A 9642-nucleotide genomic window follows, 5' to 3' on the forward strand; every position below is an offset into this window, starting at 1 on the left:
CTCTTCAACAAATTGTGCTGGGATAATTGGCTAACTACATGGAAAAGAATGAAACTGGACTTGAATCTCACTCCATATGCAAAAAATTAGTTCAAAATGAACAATGAAACTAGAAGTTTCTTTTAAAATGAGTAAATGTTGGGGTGCCTAGGTGGCTCTTGATTAAGGGTCTGACTCTTGATTTCAGCTCAGGTCATGATCTCACAGTTCGTGAGTTCAAGCCCTCATGGGCTCTGCACTGACAGTGCAGAGCCTGCTTAGGATTTCTTTCTCTCCTCCTCTCTCTCTGCCCCTCCCCTGCTCTTGCACATGCTCTCTCTCTCTCTCTCTCTCTCTCAAAAATAAATAAATAAACTTAAAAATAAAAAAATAAAAGGAGCAAATCTTTTAATAGGAGTAAGTCTTTATGAATTCAGACTTAGCAATGAATATAAATTCTTAGATTTAACACCAAAAGCATGAGCAACAAAAGAAAAAAGAGATAAACTGGACTTCATCAAAATAAAAAAAAAAAAACTTTTGTGCAACAAAGGATATTATCAATAAAGTGAAGACAATGTACAGAAAATATTTGTAAATTATATACCTAATAAGGACTTAATATCCAGAAGATGTAAATATGTTACAACTCAACAACAAAAAGACAAACAACTCAATTAAAAAATAGGCAAAGGACTTGGAGGAAATTTCCTCAAAGAACACATATAAATGGCAACAAGTACAGGACAAATGTTCAACATCATTAATCATTAGGGAAATTTAAATCAAAGCCACAATAAGATACTACTTCACACCCACTAGGATGGATGACTGGAATCAAAGGGCGGAAAATAACAAGTGTTGGTATGGATATGAGGAAATTAGAACACTTGCACTCTCTTCACAGGAATGTAAAATGCCTTAGCTGCCTGTGGAAGAGTTTGGCAGATCTTCAGAAGTGAAATACATCGTTGCCATGTGACTCAGCAATTTCAATCCTAGGTATATACCCGGGAAAAATAAAAATATATGTTCCCACAAATCTTGTAAACAAATAGTAATTAGCAGTATGTTCACCATGGTAAAGAAGTGGAACTAATCCAAATGTTTGTCAACAGATGAATGGATAAATATGTGGTATATCCATACACAATGAAACTAAGTAAGGATACATGTATTATTTCCTACTGTTGCATGTGAATCTACAATTATATTAAAATGAACTATTTAATTAAGTAAATCAGTCTTATTTCTATGTACCAGCAATGAATAATTAAAAACTAAATTAAAAAAAAAACAATACCATTCATGGTATCTTCAAAAAAAATACTTAAGCATAAACCTAATAAAGCATAATTAGGATCCATATGATGAAAACTACAAATGCTACAGAAAAAATCAAAGGCCAAAACAAATAAAGAGACATATCTTGTTTATGGATTGGAAGATTCAATATATATGTAAGACATCGATTTAGATGTTCTCCCTTAATTGACATATATGTTTAACAGAATTCTAGTCAATATCCCATAAGGACTTTTGTAGATATTGAAAAGCCAAATATAACAAGTACCCAGAAAAATCTAAATAATTTTTTTAAGAATATATTTGGAAGAATCACACCATCCAATTTTAACACTTACTATGAAGCTACAGTTATCAAGGAAGTATGGTATTGGTGAAATGATAGACATTTTCAATAGAACTCTTGATCTCTGGGTCATGAGTTATAGCCTCATGTGGGGTGTAGGGATTACTTAAATAAATAAAACTGAAGAAAAACATAGAAAATATAGAGTCCAGGGACCCCTGGGTGGCTCAATGGGTTAAGCATCTGACTCCTGGTTTTGGTTCAGGTCATGATCTCAAGGTTCATGAGACTGAGCCTCACTGTCATGCTGGCAGCACAGAGCCTCCTTGGGATTGTCTCTCTCTCTCTGCCACTCCCCAGCTCTCCCATGTACTCTCTCTCCCTCTCTCAAAATAAACTTTAAAAATAGAGAGAGAGTCCAGAAAGAGAAAAACATCAAATATACTTAGCTTTTTTTTTTTACAATACAAAGGCAAATCATGGAATAGAACAGTATTTTCAAAAAATGGCATTGAAGATGTTGGCAAGGATGCATAGAAAGGGGAATCCTCTTACATTGTTGGTGGGAATGCAAACTGGCACAGCCACTCTGGAAAACAGTATGGAGGTTCCTCAAAAAGTTAAAAATAAGTGCACTACCTGGTTATTTACCCAAAGGATATAAAATACAGATTTGAAGGGGTACACACACCCTGATGTTTACAGCAACATTTTGAACAATAGTTGAACTATGGAAAGAGCCCAAATGTCCATTGACTAGTGAATGGATAAAGAAGATGCAGTACATATATATACAATGGAATACTACTCAGCCATCAAAAAGAATGAAATCTTGGCCATTTGTAATGTCATGGATGGAGTTAAAATGTATTATGCTAAGCAAAATAAGTCAGAGAAAGGCAAATGCCATATGTTTTCACTCATATGTGCAATTTAAGAAACAAAACAGATGAACATATGGAAAGGGGGGAAAAAAGAGAAGGGAAGGCAAACCATAAGAGACTCAATGATAGAGAACAAACTGAGGGTTGATGGAGGGAGGTGGGTGGGAGATGGGCTAAATGGGCACTTGTTAGGATGAATACAGGGTGTTTTATTTAAGTGAGGAATCATTAAATTCTACTCCTGAAATCAATATTACATCATATGTTAATTAACTAGAATTTAAACAAAAATATGTAAAAAAAAAAAAAAGAAGATAACATGGCAAATCCTTAAAAAATGGTGTTTATTATTTTTTTTTAAATGTTTATTGTTTTTGAGCGAGAGAGAGACAGAGTGCAAGCAGGAGAGGGACAGAGAGAGAGGGAGACACAGAATCTGAAGCAGGCTCCAGACTCTGAGCTGTCAGCACAGAGCCCAATGCAGGGCTCAAACCCAAGAACCGGGAGATCACGGCCTAAGCTGAAGTTGGAAGCTTAACCAACTGAGCTACCCAGGTGCTCTCCAAAAAATGGTGTTTAAACCATTGAACATACACATGCAGAAAATGAACCTCAATCTAAACCTCAAAAATTAGCTTAGATCTACATCTAAATATAAAACATACATCACAAATAGAAATTTGTGTAAAACATAAAACTATAAAATTTAGCAGAAACACAGGAGACAATCCTCATGACCTAAAATTAGGTAAGGAGTTATTATACATTACACCAAAGGCACAATCCATAAAAGACTAACAGACCTCATCAAAATGTAAAACTTTAACCCCGTGAAAGACTGGTTGAACAATGAAAAGACAATTTACAAACTGGCAAAAAATATTTGCAAATCACATATATAACAAAGGATTCGTATCCAGAATTTATAAAATTCTCAAAACTGAAGAATAAAAACAAAATCCCGCACCCCCAAAGTATGCCAAAAATGTGAACATTTGGCCAAAGAAGTTGCATGTTTGCAACTAGGCACACAAGAAGACACTCAACATCATTAGTCATTAAGGGAATGTAAATTAAATCTGTAATAAGATATCACTACACACACAACAGAATGGCTTAAAAAACAAAACAAGGAGTGCCTGGGTGGCTCAGTCGGTTAAGTATCCGACTTTGGCTCAGGTCGTGATCCTGCAGTTCATGGGTTCAAGCCCCACATAGGGCTCTGTGCTGACAGCTCAGAGCCTGGAGCCTGCTTCAGATTGTGTCTCCCTCCCTCTCTCTGCCCACCCCCCCCCCCCGCTTGCGCTCTGTCTCTCAAAAATAAATAGTTAAAAAAAATTTTTTTCTTTCAAGTGACCATACCCAGTGTAGGCAATGATGCTGATTAATTGAAACTCTCGTATGTTGCTGATGGCAAGGCAAAATGGCGCAGCCACTCTAGAAAACAGTTTGGCAATGTCTTTAAAAACCAAATATATGGTTACCCAGAAATTACTCTCCTGGGCTTTTATCCCATAGGAATGAAAATATATCGACACAAAATCTATACATAAATATCCCTACTGACTATTAGAAAAATTTAAATTATATACACGGTTTGCATTATATTGCTATTGGATGGTTCAACTGTAGATTCACACATTCCACTGCCTGCTACACATCTCCTGGATGTCCTATGAGCATCTCACACTCTGTTTATTTATTTATTTTGGAAGGGAGAATGACCAGGGAGAGAGAGAGAATTCCAATCAGGCTCTGCGTTGTCAGCCTGGAATCCGACTGAGGGCTCAAATTCACCGACCGTGAGATCATGATCTGAGCCCAAACCAGGAGTCAGACGCTTAACCCACTGAGCCACCCAGGTGCCCCTCTGACTCAATTTGTCAATATGTCCCAAATTCAACTATCTTTTCCCTAAAACCTCTTTAATTACTGGCACCACGACACGCTTGTTCAAGCAAAACTCTTAGTAGCCATCCTGGACTCTTTTAAATCACTTATCAATCATCCCAATCATCCCATATTTTTCTACCTCCTTAATCACTCAAATCTGTATACATTCCCCATTTCTACTACTATCTCCTTACTTCATTTCTTAGTCTAATCATTGCATAGCCCAGATTCAGCCCCCTTATCTTCCCTCTCACCTCCCCAATTCCCACCTCCTTCCATCTATTATTCCCTCTGATGGCAGACTAATTTTTTAGACCGTTCAATTTCAGTCATGTCACTCCTGAACTCAGATTCCTTCAGTACCTTCTTGAAACTCTAAATATAAAATTCAGACTCCATAGCTTGATCTAGATAGACCTGATGGTCTTGATCTAGATCTGGCACAGATGTAGCTTCTGTGTTTTCACACCACTTTTTCCCTTGGCTAGACTATAACTCCCCAACTTCATTTCAGCCCACGTGGTAGTTATCTCAAATTTTACCTCCCAGCGAAGTCCTTTATAAGTGCCACTCTCCAAACACCCTCTATATATGTTCCTCTGCCAGCACTTGAACTAGCTGCCTCCTATTTCATTTACCAATATGTCCTGCTAGACTAGATTCTCTGAAATCAGAGTCATTTTTTTGCTATTACTTTACACACCCAAACCCTGACACTAATGTATCTGCACTATTAAACTCTGTTACCACCAAACAACTCAAAGAGCACCCCTGACTGATAATTGAACTAAAGTGAATTCCATAAATTAAGTGAACATCATTTCCTATAAGGGGAAACTTAAGAAGAATTCAGTTCAAATCAGATGTTCCTTAAATTAATGAGGAAGGGGAATCTTCCTTTTTCCTTCCTTCTTCCTACCATTCATATCTCTGGTCAATACAATTCACAGTCTGGTAGAAATGTCGGGCATGTGAAAACAATTATAATTCAACTTAATAAGTGCTAAAAGAGGAGGAAGTGATAGTTTTATAGAAGTTATTGACATGTTTTGGGGCACCTGGGTATCTCAGTCTTTAAGCATCTGACTTTGGCTCAGGTCTTGATCTAACAGTTTGTTAAGTTCGAGTCCCACACTGTGTGTGCTTAAGCCCCGCTTCAGGTGAACGCGAGCCCCGTTTTGGGGCTCACTTCAGGTGAGCCCTACTTTCTCTCTCTCTCTCTCTCTCTGCGTCTCTCTCTCTCTGTCTTTCCCTCTCCCTCTCTCTCTGTCTCCCTCTGCCCTTCCTTGGATTCACTCTCTCTCTGCCCCTTGCTCACTTGCGCCCTCTCTCTCTCTCCAAAAAAAAAAAAAAAAAAAAAAAAAAATATATATATATATATATATATATACACAGAGAGACAGAGAGAGAGAGAGAGAGGGAGGGAGAAGTTATTGACATGTTTTCTATGTAAGACTTAGAACTGAAGCTTCCTTTTTTAAAAGATCTTTTTACTTTTAAGTAATCTCTACATCCAACATGCGGCTCAAACTCGCAAACCGAGATGGAGAGCTACATGCTCCACCGACTGAGCCAGCCAGGCACCCTGAGCTTTCCTTTTTTAAGGAACTTTAAACACAATTTCCTATAAGGGGAAACTTAAGAAGAATTCAGTTCAAATCAGATGTTCTTACCAGCTTTTGTTTATAGATGTATACGGAAAAAAGTTAGACTTTCTTTCAAAGGCAGTAATTTATTTTAAAAATATACCATTTTAAATATTTTTTAATGTTTATTTTTTGAGAGAGAGAGAGATAGAGTATGAGCAGGAGAGGGCAGAGAGAGAGAGGAAGACACAGAATCTGAAGCAGGCTCCAGGCTCTGAACTGTCAGCACAGAGCCCTATGTGGGGCTTGAACCCACAAACTGCAAGATCACGACCTGAGCTGAAGTCAGACGGTTAACTGACTGAGTCACCCAGGTGCCCCTAAAATATCATTAGTTCCTATAATTTTTTGGTCTTTGTTATTACTATTATATCTGTCATTGCTGCTAAGCTTAGAGGCAAAGCTCCAAAAGCTACACTTTAGAACTTTACGTTTCCATTTTGATAATCCACTTTAAACATCGGAGTTCACTCACAATCCCACTGTGTTCTTATTTACCTTGGGAAGAGTTCTTTGGGGTAGATGCGCACGGAGGCACAGATTCAACTCCCACATAGTAAAATTCATAACAATCCAGTGATGTGCATTGTGATACCTGATCCCACACAAAATACCTATAAGGTATAAGTGATTATCCCCACTAAACACCTAAGAAAAGTGGAGCCCAGAGGGACAAACTGGCTTACTCCAACAAGACCTTACCAGTTTTAAGTGGCAAACCAGAACCCAAACCAAGATCAGGGAATTCCAGTGCCAGTTTTCTCTCTGCTTGATCACACACAGCTCTTTTTGTGCATTCCCAATGCATCTGATGGTGGGATGTAATGGGTAATGTATCTGCACTATTAAACTCTGTTACCACCAAACAACTCAAAGAGCACCCCTGACTGATAATTGAACTAAAGTTATTCTTGATGTAAAATATTGTTAAACTTCCCCTCAAGGAGGCAAAGACCATTTTTCGTGGCCTAGTTAAGGATATATACATTTATATGAACATGGTCCGTACTTCCATTTGATCGAATTTTTGTACTTACAAATGCCTAATAAAAATACAAATGACCAAAATATAAATATCACAGCAATGAAAATCTGTTGGCCTATACGAAAGAGGCCTGACTGCGCCTTTCATGTTGATCAAAAACATACTAGCAAGAAAAGGCTTACTTTTCGTTAGTGTTGAAATTTATCTCAGTTATTGAAAGTTTTTTGGGTAAACTGTCAGCATTTATTCTAACTGTGAGTCACAACTGAAATCTTTGTAACAAATAAACAGAGGAGACACTGTCTAAATTGAGAGAAGATAGAGGGATAGAAAGGGAAAATGGGATGAAAAATTAGATATATTAGATCAAACAGAAGGAAGTATAAGTATATTTCATCCCATATTTGAATAGCTATAACAGTTATTCCTTTTGTGGTCCTTTTGTTGCTTTTATTTCTTCCCAGTATCCAATCACATTTTCAATCCAAATTATCGTATTATTTTGCAGAAACACTTTGTGTTCCTTGGTGGATTTATTCAGCTAATTAATGTTAAAAAAAAGAATTACTGAAAGCAAATATTGCGAGAAATAATTTCCAAACTGAAATTTATACACTTGAAAACTGATTCCTACAAAAATGATTTGGCTCTATAAAAAAAGAAGCAATCCGTCAACTCCACAGACCCAGACATGGGCCTGATAGGATTTCTTTTTCAGAGGAAATTACTGCTATGACTGATTCTTGTTAAGCCTAGGGGGGAGGAAAAAAAATCCAATGGCAGGGCCTAACCAGAGACTGAAACAGAATGTTCTATTGTCTGAAATAATTATCTTTGTGTAGTAGTTGAAAGACAAATTAAATGTGTTAGAATCAGGTGAAATATTCACTTTCCCTCTTACTTCACCAGGCTCCCTCACTTTAACTGAATTACTACTAGGTGCTTTCGCCCCTTAACTCCTCTTGCATCCTGATAATCAAAAACATATCCCATATTTGGTTTTTATTCACACTCACAGTGGAAGACTGTCTGCCGGTGAGAATTAATGTGGCCTGTCCTAGTAACATAGCTGTATTCCCCACCTCAAACATTCCCTCAGACCATCATCCCGCACTGCTAAGAACTATGTCAGACACCGCCCCCTGCCACGCACTCCTTCCCTGGCTTTTCCCCACCAAGGATGGAGCGGCCACCACCCCCACCCCCACCCTCCCAGAAGGCTCTTGCCAGCTCAGGCAGGAGGGTGGAAACGAGAGGAGGTTTATGTCTAGTAGCTTTTGCTGCTTGTTTGTATTCAGTTGTGTTCCTGTGAGTGTATGATGGCTAAGTAGACCAAATGAGAACTTTCAGATGAAAATGCAGAGGCCCAAAGCATGCCTGAAAGTTAAGACTTCTGTGTGGTTTTCTGATTTCCCAAGTTTAGCGAACATGCAGATAGTGTTTTTGAATGTCACAAATCCTTTTTCCTCAATCTTCACCACATAAAGAAACAGTGAACTGAAATCAACATCTTTGAAGATATATTTAAATGATAAATCACGACTCATGAAGGTTTCTGTAGTTGGAGTAAATAAACCATGCATTTAATGGTGCCATAGCAGTGAAGCATTGTATGGAATAACTATTTGTCCTAACATTTACATTGTCAAGTTAATATTCCATAACATAAAAATAACTATAGACATTTTTTGTGTGCTTATGCTGAACTGATCGGGGGGAGGGGGTTCACCTCTGCTTAAAATTAATATGTCTAGTGAAATGTGGTTCGTCCTCTGCCATACAGTGTGTGTGGTACAAGGTCATGTTCAGAACCCGTCTTCTCAAATGCCTGTCACTTAGGTTTGGCCTTCGTCATGAAGTGAGGAGCTAGTGACACTACTGTTCTTTTTTTATACTGGTGAAATCAACATTTTCTCATTTTACCTCCTGAATGCAACCCTGATTAGACATTTGAAAGATATTTGCTTACCAAAATAAATGAATTCATTTTCCTCTCAATCAGAAGGCAAATTTTCCTGGGAACCTTGCACTTTTTCCACTTTAACTATCCCTATTCTTTATCCAACATTTCACAGAGAATTCCTTATGATATTATAATGTCTGTGCGTAGGAATAGTGGTTTAAAACACACACACACACACACACACACACACACACACATATACATGCATGTAGAACTTCCAGAGCTTTCTATGAAACAGAATTTAAAGTTGTTCAGTCCCTAATATGAAGGATATTTATTTTATACTAATTCCCACGTCCCTACAAGAACCTAGTTTATTTTGATATAAACTCTAGGAATAAGGTAACTGAAGCTGAAGGTGGCTCTTTAAATAAAGCAAGTCCTTGAGGCGCCTGGGTGGCTCAGTCGGTTAAGCGGCCGACTTCGGCTCAGGTCATGATCTCGCGGTCCGTGGGTTCGAGCCCCGTGTCGGCTCTGTGCTGACAGCTTGGATCCTGGAGCCTGTTTCAGATTCTGTGTCTCCCTCTCTCTGACCCTCCCCCGTTCATGCTCTGTCTCTGTCTCAAAAATAAATAAACTTAAAAAAAAATTGAAAAAAATTAAATTTAAAAATGTTAAAAAAAAAAAATAAGCAAGTCCTTTCTTCTTAGCCGGTCATTCAGTATCAGGCCCAGTGCTGATCTTAGAAGTTCCTGCGGTAG

The sequence above is a fragment of the Lynx rufus genome, unplaced genomic scaffold (genome assembly GCF_022079265.1).
Source record: "Lynx rufus isolate CCGP_SWC_20201006 ecotype Redwood Valley unplaced genomic scaffold, mLynRuf1.p SCAF_3, whole genome shotgun sequence".
NCBI lineage: Eukaryota > Metazoa > Chordata > Mammalia > Carnivora > Felidae > Lynx > Lynx rufus.